This window comes from Anabas testudineus, chromosome 10 (genome assembly GCF_900324465.2).
Source record: "Anabas testudineus chromosome 10, fAnaTes1.2, whole genome shotgun sequence".
NCBI lineage: Eukaryota > Metazoa > Chordata > Actinopteri > Anabantiformes > Anabantidae > Anabas > Anabas testudineus.
Window position 1 is genome coordinate 4,579,213 of NC_046619.1, and position 24,523 is coordinate 4,603,735.

The 24,523-nt window shown below is 38.4% G+C and overlaps 1 protein-coding gene and 1 long non-coding RNA gene across 2 annotated transcripts in view; one reads left to right on the top strand and one right to left on the bottom strand.

The window, feature by feature from the left end:
- Nucleotides 1–24,523, top strand: part of il1rapl2 (interleukin 1 receptor accessory protein-like 2) — a 289,838-nt gene that overhangs the window by 39,432 nt on the left and 225,883 nt on the right. The gene's annotated exons all lie outside the window — the stretch shown is intronic.
- On the bottom strand, nucleotides 7,093–8,574 carry LOC113160052. The gene is made up of 3 exons (XR_003298662.1): nucleotides 8,539–8,574; nucleotides 7,821–7,925; nucleotides 7,093–7,154 (listed from the first exon to the last, which is right to left on the bottom strand). It is a non-coding gene; the product is annotated as an uncharacterized LOC113160052 (long non-coding RNA).

Genomic DNA, 24,523 nt, shown 5'->3' on the forward strand with positions numbered 1-24,523 from the left:
ACCAAAAAAAACAAAACAAAAACTTACATGAAAATCTTCAATCTTTCAACAGTCCATGGCTTGGAGTAGAAAAAGTGCATAAAGACAGCATCATTCAAGCTCAGTTTGCAACACGCTGATTTAAATCTGATGCACATTGGTTCAAACCAGATACCTGACATCTCTTCTTAGATGTCTGGGGTTAGACTCTGAGCTGAGGAAATCCTGAAGATTGAGTGAAGGTGTTCATCAGTGAGACAACTCCTGCGTGGTGTTTTGTTCATCTTCATCAACATAGATATGTGCTACCAAACATAGAGCATTTGAGCAGCTTGGGCACAGAGTTGGGGCAGTGTGTATCGGGGAGGAAACATGGAAACTGTGCAGCACCTACAGAGTCATACTTTGACTTGAGCGTGTTACTACACTGGAGTTCAATCGGCTGCATTTGGAGGTTGGTTGGTGCACTTTCCACATCAACAACAAAAGGATTACTGAGCAGTTCAAATCTGCATTTCTAGGCTTCAAAATCCAGAAATGCAGCAACTCGGTGCAGAGTAAGCTGAGATTTTCAGCGATCTGTGCACTAGGCAACATAGTGGGAAAGATCTGCTATTTCATGGTTTGGCAGCACTAGTATTATTGGTGTATGTGCTATATACTGGTGGGCCAGCTCTAATACAAATTTGATATGATCTATCAGGCCAAATATAATTACACCCACGTGGGCCTGAGTTTGACACGTGTGTCTTAGATATTTTGCTTACCATGTACTTCACTTGTAATTTCATTTAGATTGAAGCATCTGCCAAAAGTAAATGTAGATTTTTACCATAAACCATGAGCATCTTAAGTCTGCTACAAGCAGATATCAACTTACATGTAGAGACATAACAGAAGTAAAAACGTATATATCCCTGTTGTATTGAGACACCCAGTCCTCTATTGTTCAAAGTACTCATTTGCATCTATAGACAGTCTTGGGCTACCTATAGCACCGTTGTATTGAAGCCCGTCTCTCCACCAAGTCACACAAAGCTCACACATCTTACAACAGCATGTTTCTTCTGTTATCATGTTATGTAGACTATGAGTGGGAAACACGGATGACCATGTTTGTCATGTTATTGTCCAATTACAGTTTTAGGAACTGAACAATTGATGAGTGACTGGATAGGGGGTGGTGGGCAGCTAGAGGCAAACTTAGCAGTGGGTGGGCAGCTGCCTCTCCTTTGCCTCCCTTTATAGTCACCCTTGTATCTGCCATTTTAGCTCCAAAAAATGGTGCTGATCATTTCTGTGTACGTTTCAATACACGTATTCTTGATGATGATTTGAAAAATGATGTTTCATTACAGAGTAGCTAAGACTGAAAACAGAGTGCGCTTCAGTACATGTGTGTCTTGATTTACTGTTTTGTCTTCCTGGCGGTCTTTAAAGCAGACATTGCCTAAGCCATTTTGGCTGCTGTCAAAACAACATTTTCTTCCAGTTTCCAATTTCACTCTCAGTGGCGCTCTACATTAGTGTAACATCACCACGTGGTTTTAACAGAAAAAGAAGAACAAAGCTGTACAGGTAGAGCTTTAATGGAATTTGAAACATTTTTTTTTACCTTTATGATTTCAATTTCCAGCAACAGGGGTAGCAGAGCGCAGCAAGATTGCTTGTTGCTGTAAAATGAAATGTCATACTGTGGCATCAGAAAAAGTTCTGTACACTGAAACCATCTACACAATTTTAAGAAAGTTGAGAAATGTGAAGGAGATCTGTGAGCTCTGTGACAGGGCTTCCACACAGGTACAAAAAGTCATTAAAGAGTAAACTTGTTCTGTCAAAAAGATGAGTGCACACACACACAGGAGCGTAGATACGCGAGAATAAGGGCATGACAGACCAGAAAAAAAAAAAGAAAATACATGTCGATGTAAACCTACATGTGCACATACAGTATCTACTGATAAGGGATGTTATTAAAGTTGTTAACAGACAGAGAGCCAAAACACAGAGAGCTGTGACTGTTACTCCACCTCAGAGATGTAGAGACAAATAAGTTCACCAGGGGGGAATGGATAAAATGCAGGAGAATTAGAAAGAGAAAAGGAGAGAGGCAGTGAAAGGCTTGAAGACAATGATTGAAGGAAACTAATGGAAAGAAGGAGAGAGATTGACAGAAAAATAAAAAAGAGCCTCAGGTGGTAGGTGTTCCTTTGGTGTTGGAGTTAGCACACGCCCACCTACACACACAAACACACACACATACTCGTTTTTCTTACCACGTGGGGACAATTTTTTCTTCCAGACTAGCAGGTTATGCATGGGGACACCATGTTTCTGAATGTAATAAAGGCATTATGAAGGTATTGTCATAATTTACAATTTTTTTAGATACAAAAAATCTACTTTGGTACCAAAATCTATTGAATGTACAGGGTTCCCTTTTTGTCAGGTTTTTCCATCCTGGTGGGGACACTGCTATTGTTTTTTATAACAAACCACCACCAGGTGACACTGTTATGCATTTACCCGTAGATGATTTATTTATGCAAATTTAAAACCCAGTTTAATAGAGGGTAAGTTTATAATCAGTAGTTTCATAATCAAAAAACTTTCTTTAAAAGGTTGGTTGAATTTAATACAATAGTTTTTGCTTCATATATGTATTATTATTTTTTTTTTTTTTTCATTTTCTAATCTACCATTACCTCTTATATTTGTCAAATAATCTGTGCACTGGACACTGGAGAATAAAATATCACAGTACCAGAACTGGTACCACAACAATTAATATTTTACTGTGTAATATTTATTAATTAATTAACTTATTTATTTATATAAATAATGCTTTCAACAAACTACTTTGTTACTACTGATGATTGCATCCAATAATATGACTCATATATATGACTAATATAATGTAAACAACAAATTAATTGCAGATTCTACGCATGTATGTCAGACTACATCTGCTCATTCAAGTGGATACCTGTGCTATATTTAAGGAAATTCCCTCAAAACACTGCTGAAGTATCGTGTTTGCCAGAATGGGACAGACATACAATCTATAAACATAATAACCTCTGGCCATGGCTATCACTAGCAAACATAGTTGGGCTAAAAAAAAGCTAGAGCATATGTACCACAGTGCACATACATTTGACATGTTTGATTTTATTTGGCCCAAATTAATGTAGTGCCTATTGTTCTTATGTATGCATACAAACATATGGTAAAAGTAAAAGTCCTTAGTACTTCAAGTACAAATGTAAAGTACTCTACTACAAAAAAATAATAATTTAAACGGTATAAAATGTGTTGCTGTTGACATAAATGTCCAAGTATAATCACCAAGTCTTTGTTTTTCAACAAATTCAAAGGTAAAAATTATGAAAATGGAAAATAATTAGTAAAAACAAAAAAATAGGTATCAAAGTGGGTTGCATACAGACTTCTGGAACAAGTCTGAAAATGTGGGGCCAATTTGAACCACTATGAACAATAATAATACATTAGTATTTATTTTTCTAACGCATTATTACATTTTTAAAATAGTAAAGCAATAAAAAAAAAAATCCCCCTGAATTGCAGTAAAGGCAGAAAATATACTGGACTTTTCCAGTAAATTAGGGTTACCTACAAAATACACTTAACCCTTATATTATGTTGAAAAAAAATTACATTGGTGATGTTGCGGGTAATTTTGACCCGCACTGTGTAAATCCACTCAGAACTGTCAAAAAACTGTGTTTAAACAACTGGATAAACATTTTAAAAACTGACATACAACACAATTTGAAATTCCAGAACAATATTTGTAACAACTATTTAGTTTAGTTTTAGATTTTCATTGTTCAACATTTTCAATGTTGTCCACATGATGGACATAATGTAACTGTGTGCTTTCTGCAGATGTAATTCTTGCATTTCACACAAGATGTGCTTGCTTTAGCATCTCTTCTGTTTCTGTGTACCTGTATCCACTGGATCTATTGCAGATTGGATGTATGGCATGAACTTGACTTTTCCAATTACATAATTGTAATTGAAAAGTATTGGCCTTACATTCTCTTCATACCACAGACTTACAGTTGCTTCTTCCTTTGACCTGTAAACTCTAGCTGACACTAGAATTCCAAAATAAGCATGCAAGTCAGTCTGATCAAGTTGCTTCCATTTCTCTTGAAATACACGCCTTCCCTCCAAGTTACTCGTGGCAAGTATAATCTTCTCTATTGGTGGGGACATGAAGAGCTGAAACGCAGATTGAATATCATCAACTAGTGTGACGGCAAATCTTGTAAGACCAGGAGTCATTTTGATGACATTGGAAGATGACAGTCTACCTTGGCTTAGGTGTGGTGATGTTGACCATTTTATACCATCTCTAGATGTTCATGTCCCCTCCGTGGATGAAGATTGCTGCAGTCCTTGGTTTTCGTCTAATGCAGAGACGGCAGCAGACTCCTCCTCTGAATCCTCCACATTGTAGGAAAATTGGCAGTCAGGGTCATCAATATCATTGTCCTCGGGCTCTGAACGGTCCTCTGTCTCTGACATTTCTTCTTCTTCATCACTATCCCAGTTAAAAATCAATGATATGACTTCTTCAGCTGTAAACCTTCTGGAGCTCATTTTTGGTGTGCTTCTCAAAGAGATGACATGAGTAACAGTGACGAGGACAAAGGCAAGAAAGCTTGTCCTGAACACATACCTGGGTCTGTGGGTCTGAATGTTTATTCAGAGGCTATTCAAAACTAAGTACATCAGACAGACATGTTCACTTTGGATCTGACCAACTTTTTACCCGCATAAAAATTGTCCGGGTCAATATGACCCGCAACATCACCTTTGTATACAAACTGTGCACAGACATTCCAGGACACATTAGAGTGTCCATCTTTTACAAACCATTTTATGACCCCAGATGAGGAAAAGTCATAAGATTTCATGAAGATAAAAAAGGATAAACAGTACTTTGGTCAACAAAAAAACTGAAATGGGCTAAATTGACCCTTAACATAATATGAAGGTTAAGTGCAGTACTACATATTATATATACACTGCTCATGTATGTATGTATGATTTGGTAATAACCTATGGACTAAAAATGTGTAGGTATAAGCTACTGTATAATAGGCGTGTGCAGTATTTATTGTTTGTAATAATTTGTTCTTTTGACAAAGCTGACATTATCATAGCATTATCTCTCACTTTGCATCAAAAAATACATCAAAAACATATATTCACTGAATTACGAAGCCTAGCGGGATAGACCACTGTACATACACAACTGAAAGTGTATGCAGTGCACTAGAAAAATATCAAACCAAAACAGTGCCAGGAGACAAAATACAGACACTACTACTTGCAGTCAACTATCAGTTCTTAATTGCTAGATGTAGATCATCCTCAGTCAATGAAAAATGCAAACCGCTGCACAAAAAATGAAAAGTTGTCCATGGCAGGCCAAAACCAGAAAAGGCACCAGCATAACACACACAGCAGAATCATGCTACAAAAAAAAAGCCCTACAAAAATAAAATAAAATAAAAATACTACAAAAGAGGATTAGGGCCACCATAAAACTATTATTTGAATAGTACAACAAAGACTTTGTTCCCAGAATTCTGAGATTAAAGTTAAACTTACTGAGACAAATAGTTTCAAATTTTGTACTTTAGGTGCCAGCCTATTAGAAAATATTACAGTCCAATTGTATGATTCATGTTGGCAAACTTTGATGCAAAAGGTTTCACATTTTACTATTATAATCAACTTATGAGTACCCAAATGTCATTTGTGAATATTGCACAACCCTGTTGCTTATTTTACCCACCCTTCCACACTCTAGACAACTCGGTTTTCAGTAATTAAAAATAATACTACCAATGAAAAATTAACATAAAATACTACAGGTACAGATTTAGAATTCCAGAAAATCTGTACTTGTTTAATCCATCTCTCAGCAATAGTGGAGAAATGTAAACGCTTACCTTCTTTTCATAGATTCTCGCTTTAAAGCGTCAATGCGATTTTTTACATAAAATTTAACTCCCTCGCAGGTTCTCCCCTTTAATGCTACTGGGGATGTCTCTATGCACTTCAGATATTCTGCGTTCCCAGGAACCTTGCCAGAGCTGATGTAGTCCATCAGAGTCATCTCCACAGCCTGGACTTCATCTTCAGTCCACTTTCTTCTTTTGTTTTGTGATAACTCTGCCTAAAGTAGAAATAAACTGTGTTTAAAAAATAATAGCATAAAATGTTGATGTGCAGTTGCATTATCCACAATGAGCCTCAGTTGATAAAGGTTACAACAATAACAGTATACACAACACAGTGTTTATCACAAAAATGGAAGAATTGTGGTGGTGGCAGCAGGGGGTGGGGTGAAGTAGTACATGCAAATAAGTATAGTTGTGTAAAAGTATACATAATGGTGGTTGAATTTACACATTAATAGTCCGACTTTGGCAGAGCTTATTTTACATTACACCTACGTTCCAGATTTAGAACAATTTAGAACAAAATTGGTTTTGACTTATTAACATGATATGAACATTTGAACTCTGACATTATGAAAATGACAGGTGGGCTCATGGTTTTACTAGAGAAGATCTCTCACTCAGAGTTTTTCCAGACAAAATTGTGTGTGGTAAAGCATGGTAGAGCACAAGATATAATGTCAAGTAGTTAATTGATCACACATGGTGTTTTCAGACATCTAGAGCCAAAGTGTTAATAATACCAGAAACACAAGTGGAAACCTTGAACAGCTTACCCTTTGTAGTGTGCGACCTGCCAGAGACCTCAAAGACTAGTGGCATCTCTTCATCTGACCTTCTTATTACAGACACATAAACAGACTTTCAATACATGCAGTCAAAATAACTGTTGGTGCTCACAAAATAAACTTTTCTTCTGTATTTCCTGTGGTTTAAACAAACAATATCGGGTAAAGAAACTGTGAATAAAAATGACAGAAGCAAAGTAAAATGTATTGTAATCACAAAAGCTAACAATTGCACTGAACAGTTTGCACTCTTTACAAGTGACAAACATCATCCAAAATGTCCATAATCATTGCTTTTCTTTCCAAATACTAGAAAAAATCCTACCTGTGGCTGGATATAGATGTTTGTTTTGTTTAGAAGTAGATCCAGTAGTCGATCTGTCTGTTAAAAAAAAAAAAAAAAAAAAAAATATATATATATATATATATCGCTTTTAGTAAATGAGTATTCAACAGTGAAAGCAGTCCATAGGCATAGCTGCGTAGACAAGGCTCTTTAAATCTTTATGAATGCAAATTAAGAACTTAAGACCAGTGGTGGAATAATTGTCGACAAATATGAGTTTTTTTTTTTTTTTTTGTTTTTTTTTAACGCTAATGGCCATGGTGATTTTCGGTGGCTAATATGTTTTTATTTGTTTTTATAATTTTTGCATCACATAAAATACAAGTTAAAAGTTACAAATTACAGCTAAACGGATATAGATGACCTACATTCTGTACTGTCGCTGAATGGCTCACTAGTCCTACTTTAAGGAAAGGCCATGCTGTGCTGTAAGTCCGCTAATGACAAGAAAAGAAGACATATCTAATGTCTGGCAGATTTGATATAATTTGCAAGCATTAGGGAGCTGTGAAAGTGTGAGACCCCTTGGAAAGGCCAAAAGAGGTGGAGTGTTTGTTACTCTGAAAGTCTGCTTTGTTAACCACTGCAACCCTACAAACACAGTATTATCTAGTACGTCTTTCCCTCCTTGTGAATCATCTGCAAATGCTCTTATGGTAATCCCAATACCACAGCAACTGCCTAGCAATTCACAACTTATACCTGATGATTGTGTAGATGAAAGTGAAGCTGATGATGCAGCATCTGTGACACTTGTGGCATCCTCATCTTCTGTGTCAGATGCATCACTGTCCACAGCTATATTCTCTGGGAAACAGCAACCACATGGAAACAAATATTAAGACAGCACATGAGCAAGATTAAGAAATCAATATTGCATAAAAGGGAATAGAGAGAGAAGCCTAGTCTATGCAGTTAAAACATGTATACATATTTGTGAAGGAATCATCCAGATGATGTCATCTGCAAGTCATAGCAAATTGCCTTTTTTTTTGTTAGGTTGAAATGTTTCACTACTCATCTAAGTAGCTTCCTCAATATCAGGTAAGTTAGTAGGAGACTTCAAATTTATCCTCCAGGCCAGTTTTACATCATACATAAACTGCAAAGGCCTATTAAAGGGTCTCCCATTTGTGGTCTCCTACTAAATTTCCTCAAACTTTCATGAGAAATGAAACACTCAAACCTAACAAGGGTGCCATGAATCTACTTCCAGAAATACATACATACATACATACATACATACATATATTAGTTGTGCTTGTATATAAACAGTCTTACTAGACTAGGGTCTGTACATCTGCTGATGCATTATTTGTAATGTACTGCATTACTACCATCTGGTGGCTATGATATCGCTTTAATTTGAATTACTATTACTTTGATTTTAAATACATACATTTTCACAGGCCTCTTTTACCTCGTGGATCAATGTTGATCTCATCAAGATTCTTTCCATTGAATTCAGACAGCTGTCCTCTTTCCAGAGCCATAAGAACTTTACTTATTTTTGCCAGTGGTAATGTCCCTTCAGGAAGCTTGTAATATTGGCGATGCACTCTGATATCGTGGCCAAGGAAGTCTGTAAGGTCATCCATTTTGTTGTCCTTCAAGTTGAGGACCTTAGACATAGTGGCCATGTGCTTCCTCAACTTGGTGGAGGACAAGGCTTCTGGATGCTCTGCCCCACAGCTTTGAGCAATCTGCTGTATGACATCTGATCCTCTGTGTGACTGAGTGTTTGTGGTCTCCCAAACATGAAGGCATTCTCATCCAACACATCACAGCTGCGGCGAGTCTTGACAAGTAATTCCATTGATGTCAGTATATCAGGTGTGAGGAGAATGGGGACCTTTCTTCCACGTTTGGCTCTTATCTCTATTCGCTGAAAGTGCTTACAAAGCTTCTTTTCAAGGTCAGATAAAGCAAGTTCTACATCTGGATGAGTCGATGACTGTCTCTCATGAAAAATGTCTCTCAATGTAAAAGCATTGAGAGACATTTTGGATACCTCTCCTTCTCTTTTTCAGTTGAAGAGTATCACGTCACAGTGTGATTTTTGCTAGTTCTACCCAGTGCTTCCTCCTCAGCTCTTCTTTGAGTTTTGTTTGGCATTCCACCTGTTGTATGTCGAGATACTGGTGCATCTTCTTTACATCTTAAGCAAAGGAAAGAAGTTGTGGTGCATCAAGTGAAGAGGATTCTCTGGTGTCATCACAATCAGATCAGAGAACAAGATCTAAGGTATGTCCCTGGTTGTGTGTGCCACCAGCCACACATTGCACCAGATTAAAGTCAATAATGGCTAAAAAGTCTCTCACCAGCGGTTTTTCAAGGCAACACACATGTATATTAAAATCACCAACAATGAGGACACGATCATAGTTTGGCATCGTTTCAGCCAAAAAATCAGAAAAATCATTTAAAAAATCCTTGTTGTATCTGGGAAGTCGGTAGATGACAGCAAACAGTACTGGATCAGAACGACCCACCTCAAATAGAGTCACCCGAAAAGCTGGAAAGTGAAGTAGACAAAACACGCTGTACATTTAAAATCGTTTTTAAAAACAGTCACTGTTCCTCCTCCACGGCCCGACGTCCGCGGGGTGTTAAAGTAGGAACATCCAGCCGGTAAAAGTTCGACAAGAGCATTGCATTCATCAGTACCTACTCAAGTCTCTGTCACACAGAGGAAGTCCAATCCATGGGAGCAGAAGAAATCCTTCAGGATAAAAGTTTTGTTGGTCAGCGATCTGGCGTTCACCAGGCCGATTCTGACTGGGGCTTGTGGTTTAGAGCAGGAGAGCCAAGGAAGCGCCCTCAGGTTAGTCAGTGGAATTGGTCTAAATGGTAGCCGTCAGTTCCTATGGCTTCAAAACTTAATTTCACATGATCAACTAATGAGTACTCCTTGCTGCACTGTCTTTGTCTGATAGTATTTTTAATAAGGAATTTACTAGAGGTATTATATTGTCTAAAGCGTATATTGTGATAGTAGTGATAGTTTTTTACCTTATTCATGTAGTATGCAGAACTCTGTTTACTGCATTTAACTTTATAGCAAAGGCATTCATATTTCCAAACAGCGTTACAGACAGTCACCCCCTTGGTTAAGAACGTGAGAAGCTGTGTTACCATACCATACCACTATGATGGTACTGGATATCAGTAGGATGGATGTCTGATGCACAAGATACATAAAAAAAGTCCACAGACCATTATTTCTTGCTGCTGCTGTTGAGTACAATCATTCGTTCATTCATTCATTTACTTAGAATTGAATGCATGTAGCTACCTAGCAGCTAAACTTGATGTCCAATCTTTATCTCAATAGTAACTAGTAACAACATTTTACAGAAACTTTATGAAATAAAAAGTACTATATCTAAGATCTTTGAGAGCTAAAGTCCTACTTTTTTTCCAACTATCCTTGTATTTCTGATTGGCTTGACATGCCTAATCCAGGTAATCCATAGAGAGTGTGAAAGGGATAGCTGGAAAATAAGCAGGACTGTGGTTTCAAGGAACAGGGTTAGCCACCCCCGATCTACACAACAAATTATACAAAAATGCAACTTGGAGGTTGTCTAAAGGAAGGAACATGGCAAACTCGTAATTCTTGATAAAGCCTTTATTGGTTGCAGCAACATGTTTCGACTTATTTGCCAGTATGTTGCAGTTAATGCAATATTCTTGGCAGCAATCAGATGGGGCAGCAGCATTACAGCCTCTGACACCAGCAAAATGATGAGAACGGCTGGGGATTTCTTTGGAAACCTTACCCCAGCTTATAGCTTGCTTTTTGGTATTACAATTTTATCACATGTATAATTATACTTCAATAATTCAGCAGCTGACTTACAGCAAAGGGAATTTGTTTCGTGTCATTTCCAATATATAAGCAACTGCAGCTATGCAGTGTTTTAGACATCACAATGGAACGTTATCTTGAAGGTCCTATGCAGCCTATAAACAGCCTACAGACTGGATGATTTTTAAAGGGAGTGACCAATTCGACACAACAGTAATATGATTTTCTGATATTGTGGTGAAGAGGGATCAGCATAAGTCCTGTATTAAGCTTTGCAGTCTGGGGGTATATGTATGTAAATGTTCATGTTGATCTAGTGCAAAACACCATAGCAGTTCCAGGGCTGGTTGGACAGCTAAGGAACTAGTTCCAGGCTGGCACAAACTCTTTGCTTGTCTAAATTAAGGGGCATCAGGAGCTGGGGGCTAAAATCTGTGTGTCATTTATTATATTAGTTTATCTTCAGTGTGATTGCTAAAACTGAGTGGATGCTAATTAGTGAACTAACAGTAAAAGCTACATTAACAGCCAACATTTAGATTTAACAATGATCAAAATGTATCAAATCAAATGTAATTAATGTACATTGCGATCACAACAAGAAGCACATACAGTATGTGTTGCACTAGTACTGTTTTATTGCATATATGTTTTATAACATTTTTTTGGTACGTTACATTCTGTGACTGCTTGAGATCTGTTTCTGCGTGAGTTCTGTATAATTCATCTATCATTTTCTGTATTTTTTAACATAACACTTTTCAAACTAGGCATTGTCGGCATATCCTCTTGGGCTATCGTCAAATTTTCAGTTATAAACACTACTTGTTGTTTCTCATTTTGTTAGCCTAGCCTTCTTGTTTATCTTCCAGGTACCACAGCTAAGAAATGTGAATTGAACTGAATTGAATTGAATTAAATAGTATTTAGGTGAGAATTTAGGCCCACAAAGTCAGAAGCAACACCTGTACAGAGATATTTTAGCAGTTATTTTTGTTCTTAACGTTAGCGGACCAGAAGGCAGAAACGTATGCAGATATATATGGTGGTACATGATGGTGGCTCTCTAACCCGCAAAAAAGCAGGTTGGTTCTTAGAAGGTTCCCACGTTAAACAAACATTGAACCAACACTAGACCAGAATTAGTATGTGGGTCATGTAGCATGATGTGCCTACGCCGACATCTGCCAATCTCTGGTCACTTCAGAAAATCATTTACCAGCAAACCCGCTCAACAGTGGAGGTCACAGCTAAAAGAGAGACATTTAGTTTAAAGTCTGTCAATTGCAAATATCCGTCTCACTCATGCTATAATGAAATGTTACTTATTCAGCCACAGGATGAGGTCATTGAAAATAAATGCATTTTCATCTATTCGTCTATTTACATCTATTTTACATATTATATGTAGTAATATTGTATGTTTTGTGTGTCTGTCTGTCTGTATATATGTATGAATGTATGTATTTTCAATGCTATAATTAAATATTAGATTTGGTAATGGGGTTTTCCTACAGGGGGCGCTAGAGAGTGAACAAAATGGCAAGGCACACTTTCTGAACAACAAACATCATGGGGACTGCAATACACTAGTGTAACCCCTAGGGTCACGCAGCGATACACTAGTGTAACCCCTAGGGTCGCATAGCTACACACATACACTGATTTTTGTCTTGAAGTTGTGCTCATGGGGACTTTTAAAAAAAAAAAACGGCATGGGACATGTTTAAATACTGTTTTGGAGCTGCTGGTAAGGCTGTGCCGGTGGGGACCAAATTTGAGGTCCCCACGGTAAAATGAGTCCCCATGGGTAGGTGTGCAATCAGGTTCAAGTCCCCACCAGGTTGGAAAAACAAGAGGGCACACACACACACACACTCCTGACCACTTAAAGACACATTTTCTGCAAAACCTAAGGTCATTTTGACACAGCCATCGAAGTGTTATTTTGGCATTTGTCGTTCCCTCAGGGTCTGAGAGAGAGACTGATAAAGAACGGGCCGAAGAGAGAATCCAAATTTTGAGTCAAATTTTTTATTCAACTTAAGAAAGCGGGTGCCCTTTTAAATGTTTTAGTTGTGAAGACTTGAGAAAATTAAATTATTTATTTCTTTTAAAATTAAATTCTTGGTTCCTTCAAGCTAGAAGACAATATGTGTGGCCAGTGCAGTCTGAAGTTGTAACATGATTTGTGAATGAGCAATGTGCAATCATCAGCAGGGAAATAATATTATACTGATTGTGTCAGATTTATAAATAACGTCTAGTGAAGTTGAGGAAATTAAGCATCGTACATTGTGTTTCCATTTAATGTGCCTTTATTTCTATTTTCCATTTCTGGACAAACAGAAAAGCATAAAAGAAATCACCTGCATGCTATTTTATGCATGATTGGTGGAAAAGGTGGAGGTAATGTAATACATGGATAGAGTGTATTCTCAGCGTTATGTTTTGAATTTACTGGTAGAATTTACTACTTCACTACTTCTACTGCATACTACTGAAACTTATATCAGCATGGCATAGAGAAATGTTACTGAAGGTACTGACTTGGTGAACCCAATAAACTGACAATTGAGAGAATATTTAAAACTAATTTCTACAACAGTAAGGTCCCAATCCTCTATGCTCTTCTATTTGCTTGTGGGAGATGGTGTCTCAGACAGTGTTAACCAGAACTTGCTTGTTTAATAAGTTATGCGCAAGGAGGTGATGGGGTGGTTGATCTGAGTTCCTAGATCTGAGACTCCAGTCTTGTTTGTGATCAAGTGTAGGCAAGAAAAGGACTTTGGTTAAGATAGGATAAAGCATGAGTAAGACTGCAATCTTTGCCTAACCTTAACTAAATGCTGAACCAGATCTTAACAAAATCATGAGAAAACATTATAACATTGTACTGTAAGTAAAGGGTCAGAGCGGGACACTCACCACCAACTAAATGCAACAGGGTAAAATGAAGTCAATTACTCAAACTGGGTGGAAAAACTCTTTACTAGTTGTCAAACCTCCTACAGCTACATTTGCATTTTCACCCCACCCCCCCCCCACCCGCCCTCAATCACTCCCAAGACTCCTAATTCAAAACAGGATATATTTTATTTTGATGTCATTACTAAGGGAAACATTCAAAAGGGCAGCCTCACCACCCACTGTGTCACCTTAGCGTTTGTACTACAGAGGCTAAATGAAACTGTCAAACTGAAAGCAGATTGTTGCCACATATTGCTGGAGATGATAAAGGAGGTGGTGCTTAGCAGCAAGAGAAAGAGGAGAAATTGTAGCCAAAGGGATGGAAAAGTAAATTAACAACATTTTTCAACAAAATTAGCAACAGCATTTTTACATTTAAAGCAGCTCAAATTGTTCATGTTTTTGTTCCCTTATCGCTGACATTGATGGTTTTTCTCTTTTAAATCAAGGACATTAAAGACTGAGGTAGCTGAGTGGGACAGTCAACATGTATTTCACATATATGACTCGTTAAGTTGTTCATGTAAGAGTTAACTAACAGCTGTATTTTTAGACACCCAGCAGACCTTGGGCAGCATTAGCATTAATGTCTAAATCACAGTAATTGCTGAATGTTGTAGACCGGCTACATATTAATCTTGTGTAGGCTAGGCTACCTACCAGTCACTAGCGTCGGCTTATTAAGGTTATGTTTGCTCTGGACAAATAATAAACCATAAAAAAAAAACAAAAAAAAAAAAAACAGCAACACAAAAAAACAAAAAAACAAAATGACAGATTAGTGGGGGACAGAGTGGAGGTTCAGCATAGAAGCGTCTCTGTGATAAAATGCAGACTGAAATGCACAGTTTGAAGTTTGGGCTTTGTTGGCTGTGTGGAGATGATCTCTTTTGGACTGAAAATAGTCTCTGATACGGCAACTGTGTTTTTTCAGTTTTTTTTTAGCTGCCTCATTCTAGCTTCCTTCCAGTAAACCTGCGGCCTACAGTAAAGCTCTGAATTACATGCTGTACAATACATAGTAGCTGTCGTTACTAACTATAGCTAGTATTTAGTAAGTTTCAAAAATAGAGGACGAGCCTTCTGATAAGTAACACATATAACACACATATATATATATGTCTGTCAGATGTTAAAATTACTTTTGTTGTTGTATATCTGGTTCTGAATTTGTTTTGTTTAGAGTCGTGAATGCCAGCTTTAAACACACAAGCTAAAACATGGCAAGACAGGCAAAGATTCAAAATCACTCGCTACAGGCAATACCACAGCAACACCAGCTGACATACAGTATAAGCTAATTACCACAGCTAACATTGCCATCATAGATTAGGAACATTAAGAAATAGCTGATTACAAAAGTAGCCAACAAAACTTTCATAATTCTTTGGCTGTGAAGCTACATAGATTTAGACCCATCAAAACTTGCCTTATATCTTTCTCTTATTTTATGTATATATGTAATATTTTTAGTGTAAAAGGTAGGTGCTACCTACCTACCTACCTATGTTTTAGCCCCGGTAGTTGTTTCCTGCTGTTTTGTGATTATGTAGCATAAATACATGTTTCAGCTCACTATGTTTTCATATGTCTATCAAAAGCTATTCCATAAATGAATGTCAATCTTAGACAGTTTTTTTTATTTCACGGTTGCATATTCAACCAATCATGCTTCAATCTAGCAATCTAAGTTTTCACACTAGAACATTAGTTTGCAAAACGTGTCCATCTACTCAACAAAAAAGTAACTACTGATGAGCCTACATGATATATGAAATATTTTTTGTCTCTGCTTAGACGATGATTCAATTGAGTTAGTAATTTCATTAATTCCAATTTAAACTTGCTATAACAACAGTGGACACAGTGTGGTCAAAGGGCACACAGCCAATTTATATCCTCTACTTTATTTTACTTAAGGAGGCAAAATGGTCCATGTGGAGGTAACCTAATTCATCTGCAGTTAAACAAATTCCACCAGCTTGTGTCCCTCGCACATACACACATACACTAATACGCAGCTCTGTATGACAAATTGGCTTCATATAAATTTATCGGGGAGACAATACATCTTTGTTTCACAATATTCTGGCATGGATCACACACACACACACACACACACACACAAACACACACACACAAAAAGCGATTTCATTTGGTTGTCTTATGGAATGGTTTTGCACACACACACATGCGCAATACCATGAAAGAACTTATGCCTGTGTATACACACACACACAGACACACACACACACAGAATGATTTGTCTACTGCCAGATTCACACTCAACATTAATTTGTTACTGGAAGAATCGTAATCCTTCAAAGTACTAAAAGTGCATGTTTGTGTGTGACATGTTTTCGTAGTTTGTCTGTTTTTGAGCAGTGGCCCACACAGTGTCATGAGCAAGTTTTGATGCAACCGTTTTCCTTGAACCTTTCTACACATATGTGTCTAATTAACAGTGTATATGCATATGTTTAACAGTGGTTATGCTCTTCTTATGCTAATAATGAGACATCAAATATAATCCAATGTTAATCAGTCATTGCCAGTGTTGTGATAGAATTTCATCTGTACCGTAAGAGTAATTTCATGGAGACATGAAAGTACACGTAAGTAATAAGATTTATACATTTATGGAAATAAATCGTCAGGAGAAAGAGGCTATGCAGCTGAAAGTATTCAGAAAAAAAGTTAATCTCCCTGGCATGTTGTAACAGAGCCATACTGCTAATCTGTTTAGTAGCATAAACAGCTGAAGCTGCTTATTCTTATTCAGAATTTTAATGCAAACATTAACACATAAACATGACAGGCAAGAGTAGCATTAAATGCAAAATGAATGTTTAGTCAGTGGGTCAGTGGTGAACTAGAAATCATTAGAGGTGATTTAAAGGACCCCCTTTTAATCTCAAAATGCAGCACTCTGTTTACTGCTTATTGTGAAATACTCAAAAATAATGGCATCTCCATCATCCTTAGCATTAAACGTTGTTTAGTGCCTATTAGCAAAAGCTGCATGCAAAAGCAGTAAACTAAGATGTTTAACATGGTAAACAAAGCTGCAAAACATCGGCATGTTAGCCTTGACATTGCAAGCATTATCTTAAAATGATCTCAGTAGCTACAGCCTCACAGAGCTGCCAGCTTGGCTGTAGGTTCTTGTTTGAATATCTCTAAGATAAAAGAAACTTTTCTCACATGCAAACAGGAGATTGTTGACCGCAGTAGAAACATCCTTGTGATAGAAAGCAAAGAAGGATGAGTGAATTGTTCAAAAAAGTTTTTCAAAAACCTGCTAATATCTCAAACATTCAAAAAGGCACTGTTTAGTTTCAACTTGAACTTACAAAAGTGACAAAACGATCCTTTCCAAGTTTTCTAAGCCAAGAATGAAAGACTGCAGAGTTTGTTGACGCTGACAATGGCAGCCAACTGCGCTGCTGACGTTCTATACGTTTTCAGCAGCCAACTTTTGCTGTGAAAACATACACAGACACTTTTGGATCTCTGTGTGTGTGTGTGTTTTTTTGGATGCCTATTCAAAGCCTTCTGTGATTTCATATTTGGGATGAATATGAGCACTTGTGTGTACAGAGAGTGTCTGTACACACATGTGTATGGTTGGACGTTGAACAATCGGCGGCATGGGAATGATGAAGCCCACTCACTGCAAAACAAGCTGTGTGTAAACTGAAGTTTCTACCTGCACCATCACATGCACACACAAATGTTGAGAATCAACACATACACACGGACGGATGAAACATACATTGCTCCAAGGCAAAAGCTCAAGTAGACACATTCACGAGTGCACGGTCACATTTGGTCAGAGTAAAGTATGTTAACAACACAATAGATGATTCCTATGAGGTGTGTGTATGTGTGAGTTTGATTGTGTCTGGTGTAAAACACAATGCTTGGCTGGCAGCCCAGCAGATTTTAACACAAGCTCTAGATCCAGATCACATTCACACTGGAAGCGAGAACAATTCCTGAATACACACTCCCACACAAGCACATACAGTACACACACACACGAATCAATGTGAGAGGAAATCTTTCTTTCTTTCTTTCAGCACGTGTAGCAAGCCCCACATCCATAAAGGTGTATACATTGATACTCCCATTATGCTCTCTGTAGGAAGTTTTTGAAAAATTGCCAGATGTCAAGAAATTCATGATTTCTTTCCCAGAGATGTCACAAATTTCAAGCCAGTGTGTGTCATAGTGTGCACCCTGCTACTGCTTTCTGCCGTCTTCAAAGCTAAAGCTACATATTGTACCCTACTGTTGACCTTATCATTTTTAAAGAGCTATAAAATCAGCCTCTTTTAACATGGCATTCCTCAGCTTATAACATGTCTTTAAACTCTGTTTTTATAGCCCAATTTTACATCCATTGTTGTCACATCTTGTGTTGGATCTATTTTGAGTTTGACAGTATTTACCTATAAGGACCAATCCACTATCATTCATAATGCTTTTTACCATCAAATTCTTGGTTATTGATGTAAGATAAAATATCAACATCTTTTACAGTAAACTTGCTCTTGACTTACAGTGTGACCAAACTAAATCAACGCCAAAGCAAGTATTGAATATTTTTGCTACTAGCAGACAACCTCTATTTCGAAAACATGTAAATTTGGTTTGTGGCATATTTAGCTGACAAGTTCAGAACAATTCAATAAAGTTGTTCAGTGCATTCTCCCTGTCTCTCTCTCGCTCTCTCTCTCTTATACACACACACACACACACACACATACACTTGCATGCATGTCAGAGCTCTGACTACACGTCCCTGCCTTTTACCTCATAGACAGGTGCACCAATTACTCTCCATCTCTTTTTCTCTTTCTATCTCATGCTATCTCTGCCTTTTCCTGCTTCACACCTGCTAATTATCTGTGTGTGGGTGTGGGTGTGTGTGTGTGTGTGTGTGTGTGTGTGTGAGGCTGTGTGACATCCATTCTCAAAGAGTGAAGTGACCTCATTGGGTCCAGCAGCAAAATTCTCATCTTCTCTGGAGACACACACACACACACACACACACACACCTACCTGTAGATACTGGACACACTTCTAGTCTAAATACGGGATAGATACTTGATGCTAATTAACAAAGGCTCTTTTCACCACCACTAGTAGTAAAAACTAAGCTCATACTCCCCATAATTCCGCTGCGCATACATTTACCAGGACATTCATTCAAAAATAAATTAGGCAAACACACTACAATGGGACATTAGTTGTCGTAAATAGATTATTATAACTGCAGTAAGGACTTTCTACCATGGGCTGGTACTCTCTAGCAGTAGGGTGTGAAGGATCCCTGCCCTCCCTCTATCAGTGATTTATACTAGACTTAACAGAAAATCACTGGTCAGTGTTCATTTCTTTCATACGCTGACCAGATGGACAAAAAGGCCAGTCAACTAGGTTGTTACACTAGAAATATAAAGCACATACAGACATCAGTCGATCATTCTGTCACAATTGTTTTGTTCCACATGGGCAATTGTTTGCGTAGCAGTAGAGTAACACAAGACCACATTCAAGATAAAGTACATAAAGGAGACAGCAACACGCTCGTGTCTGACTTAAGAGAGTCTGAAGGCAGCACATGGGCCTCTGAGTGCAGTGACTGTACTACTAACTTGAACTCTCCTGTTGAATTAACTTTTTTGTTTAATACAGATTCTCCAGATTTAGTTCTTTACAGGTTTCTCTGTCTTCTTGGTAAATATTGGCCCTAGACATTTGGCGCTGCCCAAAGAAACAAATTCAATAAAAAATCTGCATCAATAATTAGAAAACTACTTCTTTTGTCTTTATACAGGCCAGGAACACTCACTAAGCTGTTTGACGATGATACTAAATCATATGCTATAGTCTACCCTGGCTGAAACTGATTCTTGCTTTGGACTGACTGCATAAATACTTAATGTTGCACTTGTGCAGTGTTTATGCTCTTAACAGAATATGAATATCAGTTTTGGACTCTAATCCATTACTTAGTAACACATTACAGTAATTTTATTTTGTCTTTGAGGAATGACTAGTGTAAAGGATTTCAATTTGAATTCCAGTAACAATATTTTGTTAGCTGGTTCATTATCATACCAGGTGTTTGTAAATTACAGTTGAGGGTTACCTATCAGATAAGCTCTTAGTGTTCAGCTGTCAGATTGGTACAGTTCAGTTCACCTTCATTTGAGCTATGAGATGGAAGTGTTCACCAAGTCAGAAGCTGAAAGATATCAGTTCTGGTATTTTGCCACGCTACACGCAATTGTCGTGGTATCTTCCAGGTGAAAACTAGCAGGGCAGGAGTCTGCTCTACTAGAGGCTGGGTGGTCTAGGTTGTCAGTCATCTAATCAGTCATACACTCAGTTCATCAAGTGGAAGCAGAGGTCCTCAGCAGCAGTCTGACTGTCAACTTCATTGCTATGCTGATTTCATTGCTATGCTGATGACACTCAGCTGTACTGTCCCTTTAAGATATCAGACCACGGGGGACTGAGTTCCTTATATCAGTGTATAAATGAGATAAAAAATTGGATGGCTCAAAATTTCCTGCAGCTGAATTCTGACAAAACAGAAATAATTGTTATCAGCCCACAACGTATAGACAAACAAATTCAGCCCTGCACAGATTCTCTCTTAGATAATTCTAAGCCAACTGCAAAAAGTCTTGGTGTTTGGTTTGATAGTAAACTTAACTTTGAGCATCATGTCACAAAGCTAAGATTCTAAGATTTTATTAATAACTTTTAAAGCTCTGCATGGTCTTTCCCCCAGCTATTTATCTCAGCTTTTAAAGCCTTAAGAGCCTGCACGTAGCCTGAGATCCTCTGGTAGAAATCTTCTGTATGTCCCTGATGTCAGAATGACTACTAGAGGTGACAGAGCCTTTTCAGTTAGAGCCCCTAAACTCTGGAACAGCTTACCCGAGGAAATAAGATCAGCTGACTCGGTAACATTTTTTAAAACAGACCTCTACCGGCGAGCCTTTTGTGATCTTCTGTAAGCTAAAACAAATCGGTCCTTGGGAGGACTCTCCGTTAGATTACAATGTCTTTACGTTGGAACTGGTCTTCCCCAAGGACCGATGTGGTAGTTGTTTGTATTATTGTTTTGTTTGTATAACTGTTTCCTGCTCCCCAACCAGTCAAGGCAGATGGCCGTTTAACTTGAGCCTGGTTCTGCTGGAGGTTTCTTCCCCTAGGGGGGAGATCAACTTGAGGCTTGCTCAAGTTGATCTTGTTGGGCTACATGTGTTTCTTGTCTGTCTTATGAAGCACTTTGTAGCATATGTTTAGAAAAGTGCTCTATAAATAAATTTATTATTATTAACATCCTGGCCATACAACAGCAATCATTTAGTAAATTCAGTTTTGTCTAAAATATTTCCACCTCTATAAAATATCATAGGAATTTTGAGGAAACTTGCTTCAATAGTCAGATAGTGTGTCACCAGATTGCTTACTTTATTTCTTAAGTAAGTAGAGGTAAACAGAAAGGGACTGTTAGTGTTTGGCAGCTAAATGTCAGTGAGTGAAAATATGGCTAATAACCCACTCACACACAAGACTGAAATCCAACCATCTCCTCTCACCCTCTTCATCTTCTGTCTTCCTCATTAGATCATCTCTCGCTGTAAAGGTCATAGTGAATAAGTGTGGTTGGTAAATAAGCACGGGACTAGATGACTGCTAATAAATGCAGTCAAGACTGCATGTCTACAGCTAAAGGAAGACAGAGGGACAGAAGGAGAAAGAAAGAAAAAAATGGACATACTCATGGGAAAATTGAAAAAAAAAAATTAAAAGATAGTGTTTGGTCCCTATATTTTCTTGCAGAGATGTACAGAAGACAGAAAGACGCTGTTATGAATAACCAGACTGCATACACATTTAGTCACAGAGAGATATGGCATTTAGCAGCCATTGTCTTTTATAAGCAAGTAAATCTAATCTTGGACTGGAGTGCAACGGAAAACAATGTTAGTTTGTCATCCAAATGTCAGCTGTTGGAATGCAATATGCAAATGACTTGGATCAAGGAGACAGACAGACTGATTTGGTTTCGTCAGACTTGAATAACTCATGCGCACTTGAATGACACAAAACCACATGTATGCATCTCACCCCCCCTAAACACGGTGCAGAACAGGAGGGTCAGAGAGCACCACAAATCAAAAGCACAACACCCGGCGAGACAGAGAGACAGAGCGGGTCATAAATCACACGTGCTCTGTTGTGGGGACAGAGGGTCAAAGCACGTCACAAATCAAAACCAGCTCTGATGGCAGGATGGTGGAGGAAACAAATCATGCCGACCCCATCTCATCTGCTGTTTGTCAGTGGGGAGGGGGGGGGAGTCAGCAGCAATGAAGCTGCTGACATTAAAAAGACAGAATGAGAGACACTGAATAACACTGAGAGCATGACTGGGGACACTAACAGTGAGGGAGAAAACATAAATTGATGAGCACTCTGTGTAGGAGTGTATATACTGTACATACACACACACACACTCACACACCTATATGTACATGTTTTCTTTCATTAATGCCATTCCAGACATGTTGGTGAGGCTGTGTCCTATCAGTGTACGTGTGGTTTGAATGTAATGCTATTCCCATCGGTAGGCTGCCGTGCAGAACTTGTGAGTAGCTGCCTGGTGATTCTCAGCTCAACATGCTGTCAATTGCTGAGACTGAAAAAGAGACAGAAAAAGAGAGTGAATTGGAGAGGGGAGGAGAAGAGGGTTTCTTAATTTTACATCACAACTGAAATTCTACCACCTGTTCCACTCTTTCTCTCTCACCCTCTCTGTGTATGTTTGAGTGCCTATTCACCTGTGAAATGTGTCTTGTGTGTATAACTGGGTGCCTGACAAGCTTGTGGATAAGATAGCAGAGCCAATGGCTGCTGACCCGTCTTTCCCTTCCCTCTCTCACTAACACACACTCGTGTGACGGGGGATTGTTACCAGCAATGAAATTATCCCTGAAATAAAGAAATAATAAAGAAAAGACAATAACAAATCCATAATGGAGGACGCTAACCTAGCTATATTAGCAGTCTTGCACAATCTAGTTATATTAAACGCCCCTCTGTTTGCACTGTGTGATAGCTATTAGGTCAACGTTACAGTGGTTCACTATGTATCCCTGCTAGTCTACTGTACAGCACTGCTGTTTTGGATTCATGGGCTGAGTTTGCAGTAACCAATCTTAAAGCAGACCAAAAAATTGCTACAATAATTAAACAGAAGATATGTGGAAGGTATTAGAGCACAAATACTAGTGAGAGGACATCTACTTTGATTAAAGCTGAACATGCACAAGTAGAATTTTCCAAGCTTTATTCAACGTAGACCTGCTTCCATGTGCAAGCTCCCCTGCAAGTGAATGCTCGCAACAATCAATCCGCTCTCAGTGATACTCAGACAAGCACTTGACACTGTGGAGCAATAGAAGAAGGCTTTCCTTTTAGTTCGTTGTACATAGGCAAAAATATCTTAGAGAAGGGGTCAACTTTTCACCGGCAAGGTTTCTGTAAAAACTTGCGATACACATTTTTTCCATTTTGCAGCAATTATATACATAGAGATAGTATAAGTGAACTACTTGGCATGAGCGAAGAAGGGCTCAACATGAGCCAAGAACAACAAGTCAATATGAACATAAGTAACAGAATAAAGAGAGGTGGAGAATGACATCACACATTGCTTGAAGTTTACATTATCCCCATTTGTAGATAGCACCGAGTTTGTGTGTGTGTGTGTGCGTGTTGATGTCACATCTTGAAAAATCCCCTGTCACATTATCCGATCAATACATCACATAATTAAGACAAATCCTATCAATACAGAAGATTGAATCTGAATTACCGCATGATTGACCTAACAAGGATGCTAGAAACTTTTTTTTTTTGGGGCTGCTTGTGACCTCACCTGCTTGAGTATTTAATTCAGGTGACTGCATTCAGTCAGTGTGAAACACATGGACTTTATGAACTTATTGACATGCGGTCTGAGTGTCACAAGTAAGGAGGGGGGGCGAGGCAGGAATGAACGGAACACAGGATTTATTGGGTAAAACTACAAAAACAGAGAAACTAAGGGGGGTGTCAACTGACACTACAAAAACAGGCAGGGAAACACGAAGACAAAGTGACAACTGAAAACTACCAAAATGGCGTGGAACAAAGTAACAAAACAAGAAACCAAAGTACAAATCAAAACCACTGCACGATGGCAGGATAACACTCACTGAAACAGGTAATAAAGTCTGAGGTCCAGAGGGGGGAACAAAGTCCAGAGAGTCGAGGAGGGGGAAGCAGACAGGGCTGAGCAGGATGAGCAAGAGCAGGCAGGGTTCAGAAACAGGCAGGTTTGGAATCAGGGTGGCAACAGGTTGGGAAATTACAACGAACTGACAGAGGAAAAAGGGCTGAGGAGACTTTTGTAGGGAGAAGGGGACACAGGTGAGTCCAATGTTCAGCTGATTGCTGTGAGCAGAGGGAGAGAAGTGGCTGGTGGCCAGAGTCCAGAGGGAGAGTGAGATGGAGAACTGAGGGAAATCCCCGGCTGGTCTGGTGCCAGGCC